The sequence below is a fragment of the Budorcas taxicolor genome, chromosome 22 (genome assembly GCF_023091745.1).
Source record: "Budorcas taxicolor isolate Tak-1 chromosome 22, Takin1.1, whole genome shotgun sequence".
Classification (NCBI taxonomy): domain Eukaryota; kingdom Metazoa; phylum Chordata; class Mammalia; order Artiodactyla; family Bovidae; genus Budorcas; species Budorcas taxicolor.
In genome coordinates this window covers 17,987,299-18,005,085 of record NC_068931.1, presented here as the reverse complement: position 1 = coordinate 18,005,085, position 17,787 = coordinate 17,987,299, and the positions used below count along the sequence as shown (strand labels likewise).

At 37.1% G+C, this 17,787-nt stretch overlaps 1 non-coding gene across 1 annotated transcript; it reads right to left on the bottom strand.

Moving 5' to 3' along the window:
• Nucleotides 1-13,873: 13,873 nt before the first annotated feature.
• On the bottom strand, nucleotides 13,874-13,945 carry TRNAS-GGA (transfer RNA serine (anticodon GGA)). Its single transcript has one exon. It is a non-coding gene; the product is annotated as a tRNA-Ser (tRNA).
• Nucleotides 13,946-17,787: the final 3,842 nt, after the last annotated feature.

Genomic DNA, 17,787 nt, shown 5'->3' with positions numbered 1-17,787 from the left:
TGCAGATGACATGATGGTTAAGGGTTTAATATTCAAAATATAAAAACAGCTCATATAAACCAATATGCTAAAAAAGAACAGCTTGTTTAAAAAATATGCAGAAGACCCAAACAGATGTTTTTCCAAAGAAGACATACCAATGGCTAATCGAACATGAAAAGATACTCAACATACTAGTCATCAGAGAAATTCTAATACAAACTATAATATCACTGCACAGCTGTCAGAATGACTATCATCAAAAAGACCACAAGTAACAAATGTTAGTGAGGATGCATGCAGAGAAAAGGGAACATGTGTACACTGTTGGTGGAAATGGAAATATCATATTAATTTCTCATTCCATGTATGGATGTGAGAGTTGGACCTTAAAGAAGTCTGAGCCCTGAAGAATTGATTCTTTCAAACTGTGGTGCTGGAAAAGACTCTTGAGGGTCTCTTGGACAGCAAAGAAATCAAACCCATCAACCCTAAAGGAAGTGAACTCTGAACATTCATTAGAAGGACTGATAATGAAGCTGAAGCTCCAAAGCTTTGGCCACCTGATGCAAAGAGCTGACTCATTGGAAAAGACTGTGATTCTGGGAAAGATTGAGGGCAGGAGAAGAAGGGGGCAAAAGAGGATGAGATGGTTGTAGGGCATCATCAACTCAATGGAAATGAGTTTGAGCAAACTCTGGAAGATAGTGAAGGACAGGGAAGCATGGTGTGCTGCAGTGCATGGGGTTGCAAAGAATCAGATCCAACTGAGCAACTGAACAACAATGACAACATGCAAGTTTCTCAAAAAAGAAAAATAATAAAAGTAGAAATTTTTCAAGAAACTAAATGTATAATTACACTTGTTGTTCATTCTCTAAGTCATGTCCAACTTTTTGTGGCCCCATGGACTGAAGCAAGCCAGGCTTCTCTATTCTCTACTATCTCCCAGAGTTTGCTCAAATTTGTGTCCATTGAGTCTGTGATATTATCTAACCATCCCATCCTCTGCTGTTCCATTCTCCAAGGTGAATTCCTTTAGGATTGAATGACTGGTTTTTATATCTTTGCCATCCAAAGGATTCTCAAGAGTCTTCTCCAGCACCAAAGTTCAAAAGAATCAATTTTTGGGTGCTCAGCCTTTTTATGGTCCATTTCTCACAACCATACATGGCTGCTGGGAAAACCATACCTTTGACTATACAGACCTCTGTCAGCAAAGTCATGTCTTTGCTTTTTAATAAACTGTCTAGTTTAGTCATAGTTCTCCTTCCAAAGAGCAGGTCAGTTCAGTTCAGTTCCTCAGTCGTGTCTGACTCTTTGTGACTCCATGGAATGCAGCACACCAGGCCTCCCTGTCCATCACCAACTCCCTGCTGCTGCTGCTGCTAAGTCGCTTCAGTCATGTCTGACTCTGTGCGACCCCATAGATGGCAGCCCACTAGTATCCTCTGTCTCTGGGATTCTCCAGGCAAGAATGGATTGGGTTGCCATTTTCTTCTCCAATGCATGAAAGTGAAAGAGAAAGTCAAAAGCGAAAGTGAAGTCGCTCAGTTATGCCCAACTCTTAGCGACCCCATGGACTGCAGCCCACCAGGCTCCTCCGTCTGTGGGATTTTCCAGGCAAGAGTACTGGAGTGGGGTGTCATTGCCTTCTCCACCAACTCCCTGAGTTTACTCAAACTCATGTCCATTGAGTCGGTGATGCCATCCAAACATCTCATCCTCTGTCATCTTCTTCTCCTCCTGCCTTCAATCTTTCTCGGCATCAGGGTCTTTTCAAATAAGTCAGCTCTTCACATTAGGTGGCCAAAGAATTGGAGTTTCAGCTTCAGCATCATTCCTTCCAATGAATATTCAGGATTGATTTCCTTTAGGACAAACCCATTGGATTTCCTTTAGGATGGACTGGTTGCTCCAAGGAGCAAGTGTCTTAATTTCTTGGATGCAGTCACCATCTGGAGTGTTTTGGTGACAAGAAAATAAAGTCTGTCACTGCTTCTATTTTTCTCCCTTCTATTTGCCTAGAATTCCCAGATGTACAAGCTGGATTTAGAAAAGACAGAGGAACTATATATCAAATTGCCAACATTTGTTGGATCATAGAAAAAGCAAGGGGTTTATAGTAAGATCTACTTCTGCTTAATAGGTTATGCAAAAGCCTTTGACTGTGTGGATCACAGCAAACTGCAAAAAAATCTTAAAGAGATGGGAGTACCAGACTACCTTTCTTGTCTCTGAGAAACTTGCATGCAGGACAAGAAGCAATAGTTAGAACTGTACATGGAACAGCAGGCTAATTCAATATTGGGAAAGGAGTATGTTAAGACTGTATACTGTCATCCTGCTTATTTAACTTACATGCAGAGTATATCATGTGAAATTCTGGGCTGGATGAATCACAAGCTCCAATCAAGATTGCCAGGAGAAATATCAACCATCTCAATTATGGAGATGTTCCACTCTAGTGGCAGAAAGTGAAGAGGAACTTAAAGGACCTCTTAATGAAGGTGAAAGAGGAAAATGAAAAAGTTGGCTTAAAACTCAACATTCAAAAAATTAAGAATATTGCATCTGGTTCCATCACTTCTTGGCAAATAGATGGGGAAGAAATAGAAATAGAAATATTCCTTTCTTTTTTAAAAAAAATTTGCTTTATGTCTTTCTCTCCAAAGACACTGTGGATGGTGACTGCAGCCATAAAATTAAAGATGCTTGCTCCTTGGAAGGAAATCTATGAGAAACCTAGACAGTGTATTAAAAAACAGAGATATCACTTTGCTGACAAAAGTTTGTATAGTTGAAGCTATGATTTTTCTAGTAGTCATGTATGGATGTGAGATTTGGACCATAAGAAGGCTGAGTGCTGGAGAACTGATACTTTTGGATTGTGGTACTGGAGAAGACTCTTGAGAATCACTTGGACAGCAAGGCGATCAAACTAGTCAATCCTAAAGGAAATCAATCCTGAATATTCATTGGAAGAACTGATGTTGGAGCTGAAGCTCAAATACTTTGGTCACCTGATGTGAAGAGCTGACTCACTGGAAAAGACCCTGATGCCGGGAAAGACTGAGAGCAAGAGGGAGAAGCGGGTGTCAGAGAATGCTATGGTTGTCTAGCATTACCAACTCAGTGAACATGAGTTTGAGCAAACTCTGGGACATTGTGAAGGACAGGTTAGCCTGACATGCTGCAGTTGCTGGGGTCACATATAGTTGGACATGACTTAGTGACAGAACAACAGCAACAATTTGCCATGAAGTGATGGGGCCAGATGCAATGAGCTTTGTTTTTTAAATGTTGAGTTTCAAGCCAGCTTTTTCACTCTCTTTTCTCACCTTCATTAATAGGCTCTTAAGTTCAGCCTCACTTTCTCCCTTTAGAGTGGTATCATCTGCACATCTGAGGTTGTTGATATTTCTCCTGGCAATCTGGATTCCAGCTTGTGATTCATCCAGCCCAGCATTCCTCATAATATTTTCTTCATATAAGTGAAATAAGAGTGACAATATGCAGCTTTGACATACTACTTTCCCAATATTGAACCAGTCTTTGTTTCATGTACAGTTCTAACTGTTGCTTTTTGTCCAGCACACAGGTTTCTCAGGAGATAAGTAAAGCAGTCTGGTACTCCCAACTTTTTAAGAATTTTCCAGTTTGTTGTGAAACAGCCTTGTTATTCTTTTTTCCCAATTTTAAACCAGTCATTTGCTCAACAGCAGCACTCCTGTAAGATTTATTACTTCTATTTTTGTATCTGTGAGTTTGCTTCTCTCTGTTGTATCCACTAATTTGTTTTATTGTTTAGATCCCACATGTAAGTGGTATACAGTGCTTGTCTTTCTCTAACTTATTTCACTTAGCATAATAATCTTCAAGTCCATCTATGTTATTACAAATGGAAACATTTCATTCTTTTTCATGGCAGAGCATTGTTCCACTTTTTATATACACCATGTTTTCTTTATCCATTTTATGTTGTTGTTGGTGGTGGTGGATGTTTATGTTGCTTCCATATCTTTGCAATTGTAAAGGATAATGCTATGAATATTTGGGTGCATGTATCTTTTCAAACTAGTTATTTTTTTTTCCAGATATACACCCCATAATGCTGGGTCACATGGTAGTTCTGTTTTTAGCTTCTTAGAAACTTCCATACTGCTTTCCATAGCTGTTGCACCAATAAATAGCTCACAAAAAGTGTACAAGGGTACCCTTTTCTCCACATCCTCACCAATATTTCTTACCTGTGATCTTTTTAATAATATCCAGTCTGACATGTGTCAGTTGATTCTCTTTATGGTATTGATGATCATTTCTCTGATGATTGGTGATGCTGAGCATCTTTTCATGTGTCCATTGGCCGTCTTATACTACCTCTTTGAAGAAATGTCTATTTGGGCCTTCTGCTCTTTTTTTATTGGTTTTTTTTTTTTTTTTTTAATCTAGAGTTGTATGAGCTGTTTATATATTTTGGATGTTAACCTTTTTCCAGTCAAGTCATTTGCAAATATTTTCTCTCATTCAGTAGGTTCATATTCTCAGTGATTTCCTTTGTTGTGCAAAAGCTGCTCAGTTGGTAAAGAATCTGCCTGCAATAAAGGAGACCCTGGTTCAATTCCTGGGTCAGGAAGATCCCCTGGAGAAGGGAAAGGCTACCAACTCCAGTATTCTGGCCTGGAGAATTCCATGGACTGTATAGTCCATGCGGTTGCAAAGAGTTGGACACAACTGAGTGACTTTCACTTTCAGGTCCAATTTGTTTATTTTTTCTTTTATTTGCTTTTCTTTAGGAAGCAGATCCAAAAGACTTTTGTTTCAAATTACATCAAAGACTGTTCAATATATATTTTCCACTAGGAGTTTTATGGTTTCTAGTCTTACATTGAAACTTCAGTCCATTTTGAGGTAATTTTTGTATATGGTATTAGTGAATGTTCTAACTTCATTCTTTTACATGTAGCTGTCCAGTTTCCCAGAATCCCTTATTGAAGAAGATTGTCTTTTCTCCACTGTACATTCTTGCCTCACTTGCCTCACTTAATTGACCATGTGTGAGGGCTTATTTCGCAGCTCTCTGTTCTATCCCATTGAGCTATATTTCTGTTTTTGTGCCAGTATCATATTGTTATGGTTTTGTGGGTTTATAATATATTCTGAGTATGACTGAAAATAGTTCCCTGGTGGCTCAGATGGTAAAGAATCTGCCTGAAATGCGGGAGACCTGGGTTTGATCCCTGGTTCTGTTCAGAAAACTCCATGGAGAAGGAATGGCAACCCACTCCAGTACTGTTGCCTGGAGAATTCCATGGACAGAGGAGCCTAGGAGGCTGTAGTCCATGGGGTTGCAAAGAGTCGGACATGACTGAACCACTAACACTTTCACTTCATGTTTATTAAATATATTTTAATATTTATATCTATAAATATGTAAAAGTAATATATTTTTTCTCTCATTTATCTATTTTTATGTTGTTTTGCCTTCTTTTTAATAACTTATTTTTAATATTCCAGTTTGATTCCCATGTGCATATTTTAGCTATAGTTATTCAGTTGTTTGCATTATGAAGCTATTGTCCTAAACATTAAGTTATGCATTTTGACTTTATATTCTTCAGATGATGCATAAGAATGCAGTCCTAGTTATCACTTTTTTATGCTGGAGTTATCATATATAATTCATCTAGATTATTTAAACTCTCTAACTAAAGTAAGGACTTCCCTGGTGGCTCAGATGATAAAGAATCTGCCTGCAATGAGGGAGACCTGGGTTTGATCCTTAGGTTGGGAAGATTCTCTGAAGGAGCACATGGCAACCCACTCCAGCTTTCTTGTCTGTAGAATCCTCATGGACAGAGGAGCCTGGACAGCTACAGTATAGCCCATTGGGTTGCAAGGAGTTGGACATGTAATTATTTAAAATTCTATATACTTTTGCTTTAAATAGCCATATCCTCTTGAATACTTAGAAAAATATTTGAAAAATATCATTCTGCTGTGTTTATCCCTTTGTTGTCATTCCTACTGATAATTATTGTTTCCTGTACATTTGACATTCAACCTGGTGCCATTTTTCTGCATTTTGAAGAATTATTTTTAGCATTTTTCTGTGTGTATGTGTGCAGAAGCTGAAAAGATTTTCTTAATTTTTGCTTATTTAGAACAATCTGAATTTCACTCTTTTTTTTTTTTTTTCAGGGCAAGTTTCACTTTTATTTGAAACTTTTTATTTCCCTTTAATTTTAGAAGGCTAATGTCTCTTTCTCTCCACAAATCTGGATTGACAGCTTTCTCCTTTCCTCTGCTACAATACTTTAAAGATATTTCATAGCATTTGAGACTCTACTGTTACTAATGAGAGCCTAATCAACATTGTGTCTGTGATTTCCTTCGTTTTCTCTGACTGACTTCAAGATTTTTAGCTTTATTTTTGGATTTCACAAATGTGACTGTTATGTAACTATATTTGTAATTTTCTTACTAGGAACTTATTAAGCTTCTTAGACCTGGGAGCATCTAAATTTCACCAAATTTGGTAAACTTTCAGCTATCATCTTTTTAAATGTTTTCGTTTTCCTATTATGGCTGTCTTCTTTCTGGGCTTCAATTGCACATATTTTTGATAACTTAATATTTTATTATTCCATAAATTTCTGCACACTATCTTTTTTTCTTAAATCTTTTTTTTCTCTTTCTCTTTCAGAATGTATGCTTTAATAATCTACCTTCAAGTAAATGTACTTTTTATTTTTTTCTTTCAAATCTGCTTTTAATGTTTTCCAGTTAATTTTGCATTTTAATTACTTTATTTTTAATGCAAAAATTATCATTTGATGTTTTGTACTTTTATTTCTCTTCCAAGGTTTTTCATTCTCTCATTTTTCATTTATTAATCCTTTAATATATTTATAATATTTTATCTAATTCACTTTTCAGTTAATTTTAACATCTGGGTGATATTGAACTGAATTTCCATTGATAACCTTTGTTTTCTTGAATATATGTTAACATTTTTCTATTTTCTTTGTATACCTAATTGTGTGTGTGTGTGTGTGTGTGTGTGTGTGTGTTTTGTTTGTTTGCTTGTTTTAATTCGATCCTGGATGTAAAAGCTCTTAATTCTGTAATGTTCCTCTGAAGAATGATTTCTGGTCAGAAAAAAGCTAACCTGTCTACAGTTAAACTCCAAACTTTGTCTCCTGATTCTGTACGTTGATGTCTTAACTTTCACCTTCTGCTTTATTGTTAAACCCCCTGGAAATTCCCCTCCTTTACTACATGTATAGTTTAAAGGTCAACCAAGCATTTGGATGGATTTTTATATTCATATTTTGGGACTCAGCTCCCAACAATGAAGGATTCTACTCTTAGCTTTTGAATGTTCTGCCAGCCTCACTGTCTGCTCTCTGATATCTCCAGCCTGTTAGGCTATAGCTTTCTGTAGCTTGAGGTACCTGCTGACTGAGAAGGCCCAATGCAATCAATATTATATGAGTAGATGATACCTGAAATTTCTGCATTCAAATGTTTTTCTTAAATAGTTTTCAGATTTTATAATTGTCATTCATGGGTGGTGGGCTGTCAGACCAAGTTACTCCATCATTTCCTGAAGTTGGAACACTTCCTCACTTTTAAAACTGTCATTGTCTTGTGTTCCAATCTTTGGAATTTTATTTTACTTTCTTATATCCTTCCTGTGTTATTTCCCCCTATCTATTAAGAACCCCTTATTTGCTTCATAAACTTGAGCTTTAAAAATTATTCTTCTAGCACAATTTTGCAAATCAACTATACTTTAATAAAATACATTTAAAAATATATTCTTCCAGTTATTTCACTTTCTTTGGCAGGTAGATTATATTTATATACACTGGACTTAACTCTTGTATTAAAATGAATAACTGGTTTATTGGTAATAATTTCTGTTTCCATGTCTCCACTTCAAGTATGTAAGATGAAATCCATTGAGGGCTTCTTCTAACACAGGTATTTAAGGTATGTACACTTATTTTTTATTTGTTAAACAAGATTATAAGATGATCAAGGAGGTCATGGCAACCCATTCCAGTATTCTTACCTGAAGAATCCCCATGGACAGAGGAACCTGGCAGACTACAGTCCATTGGATGGTAAAGAGTTGGACATGACAGAGCAACTCAGCACAGCATAGCACATAAGATGGTTATAGTTTCAATTCTACAATGAGGACACTGAAGCTCAAAAAATAAAGCTCAAAAGTAGGTGAAGATCTTAGAGTGAAAATGTGCTCACAGAGAGGATACAGGAACAGGGCCTGAGTCTGAAAAACAGATTTTTTCCCCCATGATTACCATGCTTTTCCACATCTTTAATAAACTGTAAATGTATCTGTTTCTGTGGCCACTTTTCAAAAGAAAGTCTTTCCCGATCAGGTAAATCTGAGTTTTATTGTCAATTTGAAACTTAGTTGTCCCTAATTATTAGCAGTGAATTAGCACATATCTTTTCAACAAGATGCTCTATTTGGCCTTACTTCCTAATCCATCCATCTACTTTGAACAAGATCTGTCTTCCCCACTCCCATACGCTAGTGATGATGGGCACATGTCTAAGTAGTCCAGATTACAAACGTTCTCCACCAGGAAGAAAGAAGGAGAGAAAGAGCAGTTTACTATTGGCACAGTTAAGGAATCTTTCCTCCTGATTAAGGTATTGATCATCTATCTTAATTGTTTCTTAAATAAGGCACTAGTTATTAGGATGCAGCAAGCATATGTGCAGAGAAAGAACACTGCAGAGTTCTCACAATTCAGTGTGGTTACAGGAAAAATAGACTACACAGATACTATCTTTCCTAAAGGCTCAAATGAGGGGCATTTTTTAAAGCACATTCAGCAGGCCTCAGGCCATGGAGAGTCCCTGGATACGTTTGTGTAAAACAGTGTGTGGAAGAAGAGGACCTTGGGGAAGATTAAATGATCTAATGGCAACAATTCGCTGCATCCTTTCCTCTGATGGTTACTCAAACTAGTGTACTCAGACTGTGAGCACCTGGAAGGAAAAGCTCCAGCAGGCACTTGCCATTGAAATATGGTCGGAGAGCAATCCAGCATGTAGGTATCACCCTGCTATTTTCTGAAACTGCCTGAAATTAATCAACCTGAAGCTTAATTGAAGAGGCATCTTTAGTCACACAATGTGGGAAATTTGGTTAGTTCATTTGATTTGTTTGGGGTAGGAAAAAAAAGAAGAAGAAGAAGGAAAAAAGGAAGAAATAAAGCAAGAAAACAAAACCAGAACTTGGAGCAGTGGGGATAAACAGAAGCAGAGCTGACTGCATACAGCATGTTTGCAGTAATAAACAACAATGTTATTAGCGAATATAAAGCCCATGATAAACAATGCCATGATGTTCCATTCACCCTAATAGGCAGGAGCAGATAATTGGGACAAATAAAGTGCTAAAACAGTCTCTAACCACCTTTCGGAGCGTCTCTCTGAATGAGTGAATCGCCCTGCATGCTGCAAGGCTCAGCGGTAGCCTGGGATACCAGCTTTTGTGTTTCACTAAAAGAATATGTTCCCGTTGCTAATGGAAAACAACAGAAGCTAAAGAAGATTGCTGGAATTGTCAGATCTTCTTTTTTGTTTTTTGTGGGTTTTTTTTTTTTTTTTTGTGGTAATGTGTAGACAAGGAGACAATTCCACAAATTCATCAAAGCCAGCACTTGGAAATACATTGCTAGTTGAAGTCCTCAATAATTCCAACCATTGTTGTTCAGTCACTAAGTTGTGTCTGATGCTTTGTGACCCCATGGACTACAGCATATCAGGCTTCTCTGTCCTTCACTATCTCCCAGAGTTTCCTCAAATTCATGTCCATTGAGTCAGTGATGCCATCCAACCATCTCATTCTCTGTCATCCCCTTCTCCCCCTGCCCTCAATCTTTCCTGGCATCAAGATTTTTTCCAATGAGTTGGCTCTTTCCATCAGGTCGTCAAAGTATTGGAGTTTCAGCTTCAGCATTAGTCCTTCCAATGAACAATCGGGATTGACTTCTTTAGAACTGATTGATTTGACCTCCTTGCAGTCCAAGGGATTCTCAAGGGTCTTCTCCAACACCACAGTTCAAAAAAATCAATTCTTCAGCATTCTACCTTCTTTATGGTCCAGCTATCATACCCATACACGATTACTGGAAAAACCGTAGCTTCCAATGATGGGGATTTTCAAATCGAAACTCAGAACTCACTCTTTAATGTGACAACTTTTCCTTTTCCACCCTTCCTGGACAAAATGTCTTGCCCCAGAAATGGACCTTTTTTTTTTTGAGCAAACATTCCTTTTTCTGTATCAGAATATCATTCTGATAGTTTTCCTTTCCTGTTGTTGGTTTAGGTTATGGGTTAAGTAGATGGGGTAGATAGGGGTTTTGGCACAACTGAGATGTGATGTGAGAAGTGGAAGTGAGAAATAGATTTAAGGGACTAGATCTGATAGACAGATTGCCTGATGAACTATGGACGGAGGTTCATGACATTATCCAGGAGACAGGAATCAAGACCATCCCCAAGAAAAATAAATGCAAAAAAGCAAAATGGCTGTCTGAGGAGGCCTTACAAATAGTTGCCAAAAGAAGGGAAGTGAAAAGCAAGGAGAAAAGGAAAGATATAAGCATCTGAATGCAGAGTTCCAAAGAATAGCAAGGAGATATAGGAAAGCCTTCTTCAGTGATCAGTACAAAGAAATAGAGGAAGACAATATAATGGGAAAGACTAGAGATCTCTTCAAGAAAATCAGAGATATCAAGGGAATATTTCATGCAAAGATGGGCTCAATAAAGGACAGAAATGGTATGGACCTAACAGAAGCAGAACATATTAAGAAGAGGTGGCAAGAATACACAGAAGAACTGTACTAAAAAGATCTTCACGACCCAGATGATCATGATGGTGTGATCACTCACCTAGAGCCAAACATCCCGGAATGTGAAGTCAAGTGGGCCTTAGGAAGCATCACTATGAACAAAGCTAGTGGAAGTGATGGAATTCCAGTTGAGCTCTTTCAAATCCTGGAAGATGATGCTGTGAAAGTGCTGCACTCAATATGCCAGCAAATTTGGAAAACTCAGCAGCGACCACAAGACTGAAAAATGTCAGTTTTCATTCCAATCCCAAAGAAAGGCAACGCCAAAGAATGCTCAAACTACTCATCTCACACGCTAGTAAAGTAATGCTCAAAATTCTCCAAGCTGGGCTTTAGGAATACATGAACCATGAATTTCCAGATGTTCAAGCTGTTTTTAGACAAGGCAGAGGAACCAGAGATCAAATAGCCAACATCTGCTGGATCATCGAAAAAGCAAGAGAGTTCCAGAAAACAAAACAAAACAAAACATCTATTTGTGCTTTATTGACTATGCCAAAGCCTTTGACTCTGTGGATCACAATAAACTGTGGAAGATTCTGAAAGAGATGGGAATACCAGACTACCTGACCTGTCTCTTGAGAAATCTACATGCAGGTCAAGAAGCAACAGTTAGAACTGGACATGGAACAACAGACCGGTTCCAAATAGGAAAAGGAATATGTCAAGGCTGTATATTGTCACCCTGCTTATTTAAATTATATGCAGAGTACATCATGAGAAATCCTGGGCTGGAGGAAGCACAAGCTGGAATCAAGATTGCCAGCAGAAATATCAATAACCTCAGATATGCAGATGACACCACCCTTATGGCAGAAAGTGAAGAAGAAAGAACTAAAGAGTCTCTTGATGAAAGTGAAAGAAAAGAGTGGACAAGTTGGCTTAAAACTCAATGTTCAGAAAGCTAAGGTCATGGCATCGGTTGCATCACTTCAAGGGAAATAGGCGGGGAAACAGTGGAAACAGTGGCTCACTTTATTTTTGGGGGGCTCCAAAATCACTGTAGATGGTGACTGCAGCCATAAAATTAAAAGACATTAACTTGTTAGAAGAAAAGTTGTGACCAACCTAGACAGCATATTAAAAAGCAGAGACATTACTCTGTCAACAAAGGTCTGTCTAGTCAAGGCTATGGTTTTTCCAGTGGTCATGTATGGATGTGAGAGTTGGACTGTGAAGAAGGATGAGTGCCGAAGAATTGATGCTTTTGAACTGTGGTGTTGGAGAAGACTCTTGAGAGTCCCTTGGACTGCAAGGAGATCCAACCAGTCCATCCTAAAAGGGATCAATCCTGAGTGTTCATTGGAAGGACTGATGTTGAAGCTGAAACTCCAGTACTTTGGCCGCCTGATGTGAAGAGCTGACTCATTTGAAGAGACCCTGCTGCTGGAAAATATTGAAAGCAGGAAGAGAAGGGGACGACAAGGAATGAGATGGTTGGATGGCATCACCCACTCAATGGACCTGAGTTTGGGTGAACTCCAGGAGTTGGTGATGGACAGGGAGGCCTGGCATGCTGTAGTCCATGGGGTCATAAAGAAGAGGACATGACTAAGCAACTGAACTGAACTGAACTGAGATGCGATGTTCTTTCCTCAGTCATAGAAACAGGTAACTTATTTCATACTATTTATTTTTTCAACTTCGCTTTTTCTTTTTGTTCCTTTAGAGATGACATTGATTTACCATTCCAGACACTGAATGGAGTAGTAAGAAATGCTAAGGTAGTGTTGCTATTGAAAAACTCTGTGTACATTATCATATGTAGGATGGATGACCAGTGAAAGTTCAATACATGAAGCAGGGCACCCAGGGCTGGTGCTCTGTGCAACCTGGAGGGATGGGATGGGGAGGAGGGGAGCGGGGAGTCAGGATTGGGAGAATACATGTATACATTTGGCCAATTCATGTTGATGTATAGCAAAAGCCATCACAATATTGTAAAGTAATTATCCTCCAACTTAAATAAATAAATTTAAAAAAGAAAAGCTCTGAAGTCATTCAGGCTCATGGAATAAGGAAAGCTAGTTGGAACTGGGCTTTCCATGAATTTTTTCTACACATTCAACTACTCAACAAACATTGTTTGAGCATCTACAACCTACCAGGCACAGTTTATATTTAGACTGTATTCCCATTTGCAGTCCATAGTTAAATTAGCCTATACCAAAGAATAATATCTTATATTATTTGACTTATAAATATCTGTCAGTTCAAACTACACTGTACAAAAATGCATCTTCGAACTGCACAGACCAGAATGCAGGATAGTAGAGAGAAGGGAGAAACGTCTGGAATAAAATTGTATTATACACCTGCATTTACACACACACATAGAAGAAATTAACACAACATTGTAAATCAACTATACTTCAATAAAATAAAAACAATTCAATGGTATAAAGCATTGTCTCTAAAACTCAAACACTTAAACAAATGTGGCGGCTAATTCATTCAACACAGCTAGTAGCATACTGTGTTAAGGAAGGGGAGGGTGGTCTTCTTGGATTATTGCTTCCTATGAGAATGCATTTGTTTTTTTGTTTTTTTTTTTTGTTTTTTTGCTGCATTACAATCACATTGAAGGCTGGTGCAACAAGAAAAAAAAAATGTGAAAATCTATCAGATTTGTTTGCTGTATCAAGCACACTGTTATTACTTTATTAGTGAAATTTTTGTATACTACATAACTAAACTTTTCCCTAAGACCCAAATCCCTTTAGCTAAAGCTGTTTATACCATTTATATTCCTTTTTAACATTGCCAGTGTTCTATATTGACCAGTACACTTCATCTCCATTAATATTATTTAATGCTATAATTCTGTCTTATCTAATGAAATACTAAAGTAAAGTAAAGCAGAGTCACTCAGTCGTGTTCGACTCTTTGCAACCCCATGGACTGTAGCCTACCAGGCTCCTCCCTCCATGGGATTCTTCAGGCAAGAGTACTGGAGTGGGTTGCCATTTCCTTTTCCAGGGTATCTTCCCAACCCAGGGATTGAACCCAGGTCTCCTGCATTCCAGGCAGACGCTTTAACCTCTGAGCCACCAGGGAAGCCCCAGTGAAATACTAAAGGTCATTTTAAAAGTTCATAAATCAGAATATTTAGCTTTACATACTTATTCAAATTTTCAGACACATTCTTAGGAAAAAAATGGCACAAAAGAACAATTTAGCACCTGGCTTACAGAGCCAAGTAAAATAAATATTTGAGTGAAATTCAAATGGTAGATTTCAAGTTCAGATAACTGAGATTTAAAAACTCACTCCTACTGTAAGGGATGACTTATTATATATATTTAACATATAGCTTAACTGAACATGAGTGCTGGGCTCCCCAGTCTCTAAACTCCTATAGCTTTTACTTGGCATCATCCATTTCACGCTGAGAATATTAGGACTTTATGTTTTCCTTATGTAAGTCAATCTCCAATTAAACTGTAAACTTTTTCCCCTCGGTTTTCTACAGGGCAGTGCATTTGGTACAATGGCACAATCACAGAAAGTTCTCAATAAATGCTTAATGCTGCTTATCATATCATTACAGGATAGACAGTCTGTACTGACCAACTGCACCAGTTCATTTCTCACCACCCTCTGGCCAGATTCATCCTAAACCTCCAGGCAATGGGAATGGGTTTTCTCATTGCATTTCTGGCTCAGTTCTTTGAATCAGATACAAATTGATTGTGAGTAGAAGTTATTCCAGTCTGACAGCTGTCCAGTGTCTTGTTTGTGGAGAGAAAAAATGAGAACATGTGGACTGTGTTAATTTTTCTGATGGGCCACAGGATAAATAGAGAGGAAAATAGGAAGAGTCTAACATTATCATGACAAGCAAGAGTGTGCCCTCTCTGAACTTGGTCCTGTGCTTAGCCTTGTCAAGGAAACAAGGTGGCATGCTGGCAGTCCCCTGAAAGCAAGTTGGGTGACTAATTCTGACAGGATGGCAAAAAATCCAGTGGTATTTTTGTGTCTTCTTTGCATTAATAGAAGATATTTGTCTCCACAGCTGTCATTGTACCAGCACTTTTCATTGACACTAGAATTCATCTTCCAACATGATACCAGTATCAAAACAATCTACAAATGGGATATTTCTAACTGAGATTGTGGACTTTTCTCAACATGCAAATTTATTATTTCACTTTATTTTCAAAAATGGAAAACATGACCTTTCTACTTCTGACTTCATCTTAGCATCATGGACTAATAAATATATTCTATCTTTCCCTAGATATTTTATGATTATTATCATATTTCCACAGCAGAAAATTTGATGGGGAAGAAAGATTAAAAATATATATGTATAAAATAGGGGAAAGAAAGAAAAATGCAGAATATCAGTCAGGCTTGAGGAGGTTCCCCTAAGAATAGATTACCTAGTCTAATGTGGTGGAAAAATGACTGCTATACATCAGCAAAAGAGGTCAGGAAATTAAATTTTATGTGTCCTGCCTGGAAAAAAAAAGAGAGAGAGTTTGGCTGAAAAATAGAATCTTTCATGGCCTGGTGGAAATTTTGAACATTTCAATTCTACTTAAAAAGAAAGAAAGAAAAATTCAGTGGTGGAAGAAACCACAAGTGAAGGAATAATCTCTTCTAAACTATAGTGAACAAGGTCTATCAAAGGCCTTGTGGCAGCCAGATCCTCTCCCATGAGATGGAAGGAAGAGTGGCAGCCATGTTTTAGAGAATTTGTGAATTCTGTGAGAATCAGATTATAGGTAAAACTGTGGTAACCCCTATAATTATTTATAGTTTCCCTCAAAGGTGTGACATCTTGGATTGGATGGCTTATGAAACTGAAGGACTATTATCTACAATACATTTAAGTAGAATTCTTTTCAAAATACTCTTCTTTGTGAAGAGACAGTACACTTTCTCTCTTCTAGTGACCTTGTCTGCTTCTTAAGTCATGTTCTGAACTTTTAAATTACATTATAATTTCTGTTTTCACCTCTCTGTCTCCTTTCCATATAATTCATATGAATCCATGCCTCTTTTCTTTTCACCAGTGGTAGGTAACTCATGCCACTAATATAATTGTACCGCTCCTTTATCTGATCTATCAAAAATTGCCATACCATTTACGATCTTCATTTTTCTTTTCTCATCAATAATTTCCATGTATTTACAAATATATACTAACCTCTTAATAGTAGCAAAATAAAACAAAAAGGACAACAATCTCAATGATCTGATTCTCATTCAATTTGCCCCCTTCAATCTTCTCTATTTTTGATGAGCTAACTTGGTGAACAAGAAATGAAGTCTCTGGCATCAACTTTCTTATCCATCAGATTCTTTTTGTGTGACTAATCCCCCACCTACCTTAGAAGATAGAAATACATAGTTTATCTTTTCAAGAAGAGAAATAACTCCTTAACAATCAGTATTAGTATAATTTTCTCATCTTCCTTGACTCTCAGCATTATCTTCTCTTTGTCCTACCTTTCCAATATTTCCTTTCTTTCTGTTATCTTTTAAATAAATGCACTCTCCGTGGTCAAGTGCTAGATCAAAGTTATCTCTTCTCTTCCAGTTCTTTTATCTCTTTTTCCTAGTCCTTCTATATTCATTTCTAATTATAAACTAATACTTCTAAGAGTCTATTTCTTGAAGGGTGGTGAAACAAAAAAAATTGGAAGCATGGATATAGAAGATGGTCTGGTTCAAGTCTAAATTTGATGTTTCTCAGCTATAGAGCTATAAGCAAGACATTCAACTTTTAGAGTTTCATTTCTAATTTTCAGAAAAATAATGGCTACATCAAAATGATATTGAGAGGAATAAATTAGAAAATATATGGAAGCACTTATCACTGAGATAGAGACCTAGTAAATCCATAATACTTTTTTTTTTTTTTTTTCAGTTCACACCATCACCCATTCGGGTTCATGTCCTCATCGTATCTCCTATAATGCATTAAGTCTTTCCATTCCCTTGCTTTCCATGCTCATATCATCCCATTACTCTGTCATCCAGAACTTGGTAGGTTGGGATTTTCTTCCTGAAGCACTGCTCAAATTATGTCCTACACTGATCCCAATCTCCCTTTTATTTAAAAATTTATATTAATTCTTTGCTGCTGATAGAATAAAGTTTAAATAGCTTAGTCCTAAACATCATCCCCAGTATAGCACCAACGTCCATTTTTTCCCTTTTTACTTCTACTTTAAGGCATCCAATGTTATAGTAGAAGTAATTTACCTAATCTCCTCTGAATATACCATGATATTTTTGATGCTTATATGCTATGGCTGTGATATGCTTTCTATAGGCAATTCCCTCTTCTCGTCCCATGTACTCCTCTAGACATATCAGGAGTGCTCATTCCAAAATCACCTACTGAATGATTTCATTATTCAGATAACCTCTCTTCCTGTTCTAACTTACCATCTTCTCTGATAAATCATAATAAACCATAACTCTTTTAGAAGGCATAGGTTGATGTTTACATCTTTTATATGAACCCATCATTAAGGCTTCCTTAGTGTTTTTTGAATTAACAAAACCCTTTTATTCTACAGGTGCAAATCATCTCTATTTTTTGAAGAGATTTTGTTGGATTTCAAACTCCCCCCCCCCACATGTAATGCCATCTGCTGAAAGCACTATAATTTGTTCTTTACTTTCATCTTTCCATCTATATACTGTTGAAAACTTAGGAATTAAAATTTTCCAGTAAACAGGAAGGGCAAGGAATATACTTCTTTTCTTATATCTTTTCAATAGCTTACTCTTTATTTGTTTCAACTTTATTGAGATATGATTGACATAAAATTTTGTATAAGTTTTACAATGTTAATTTGATATTTATAAATTATACAATGATTATCACCATAGTATTAGTTTCCTTATTCTTCTTGAAATGAAATTTGAATTTCATACAT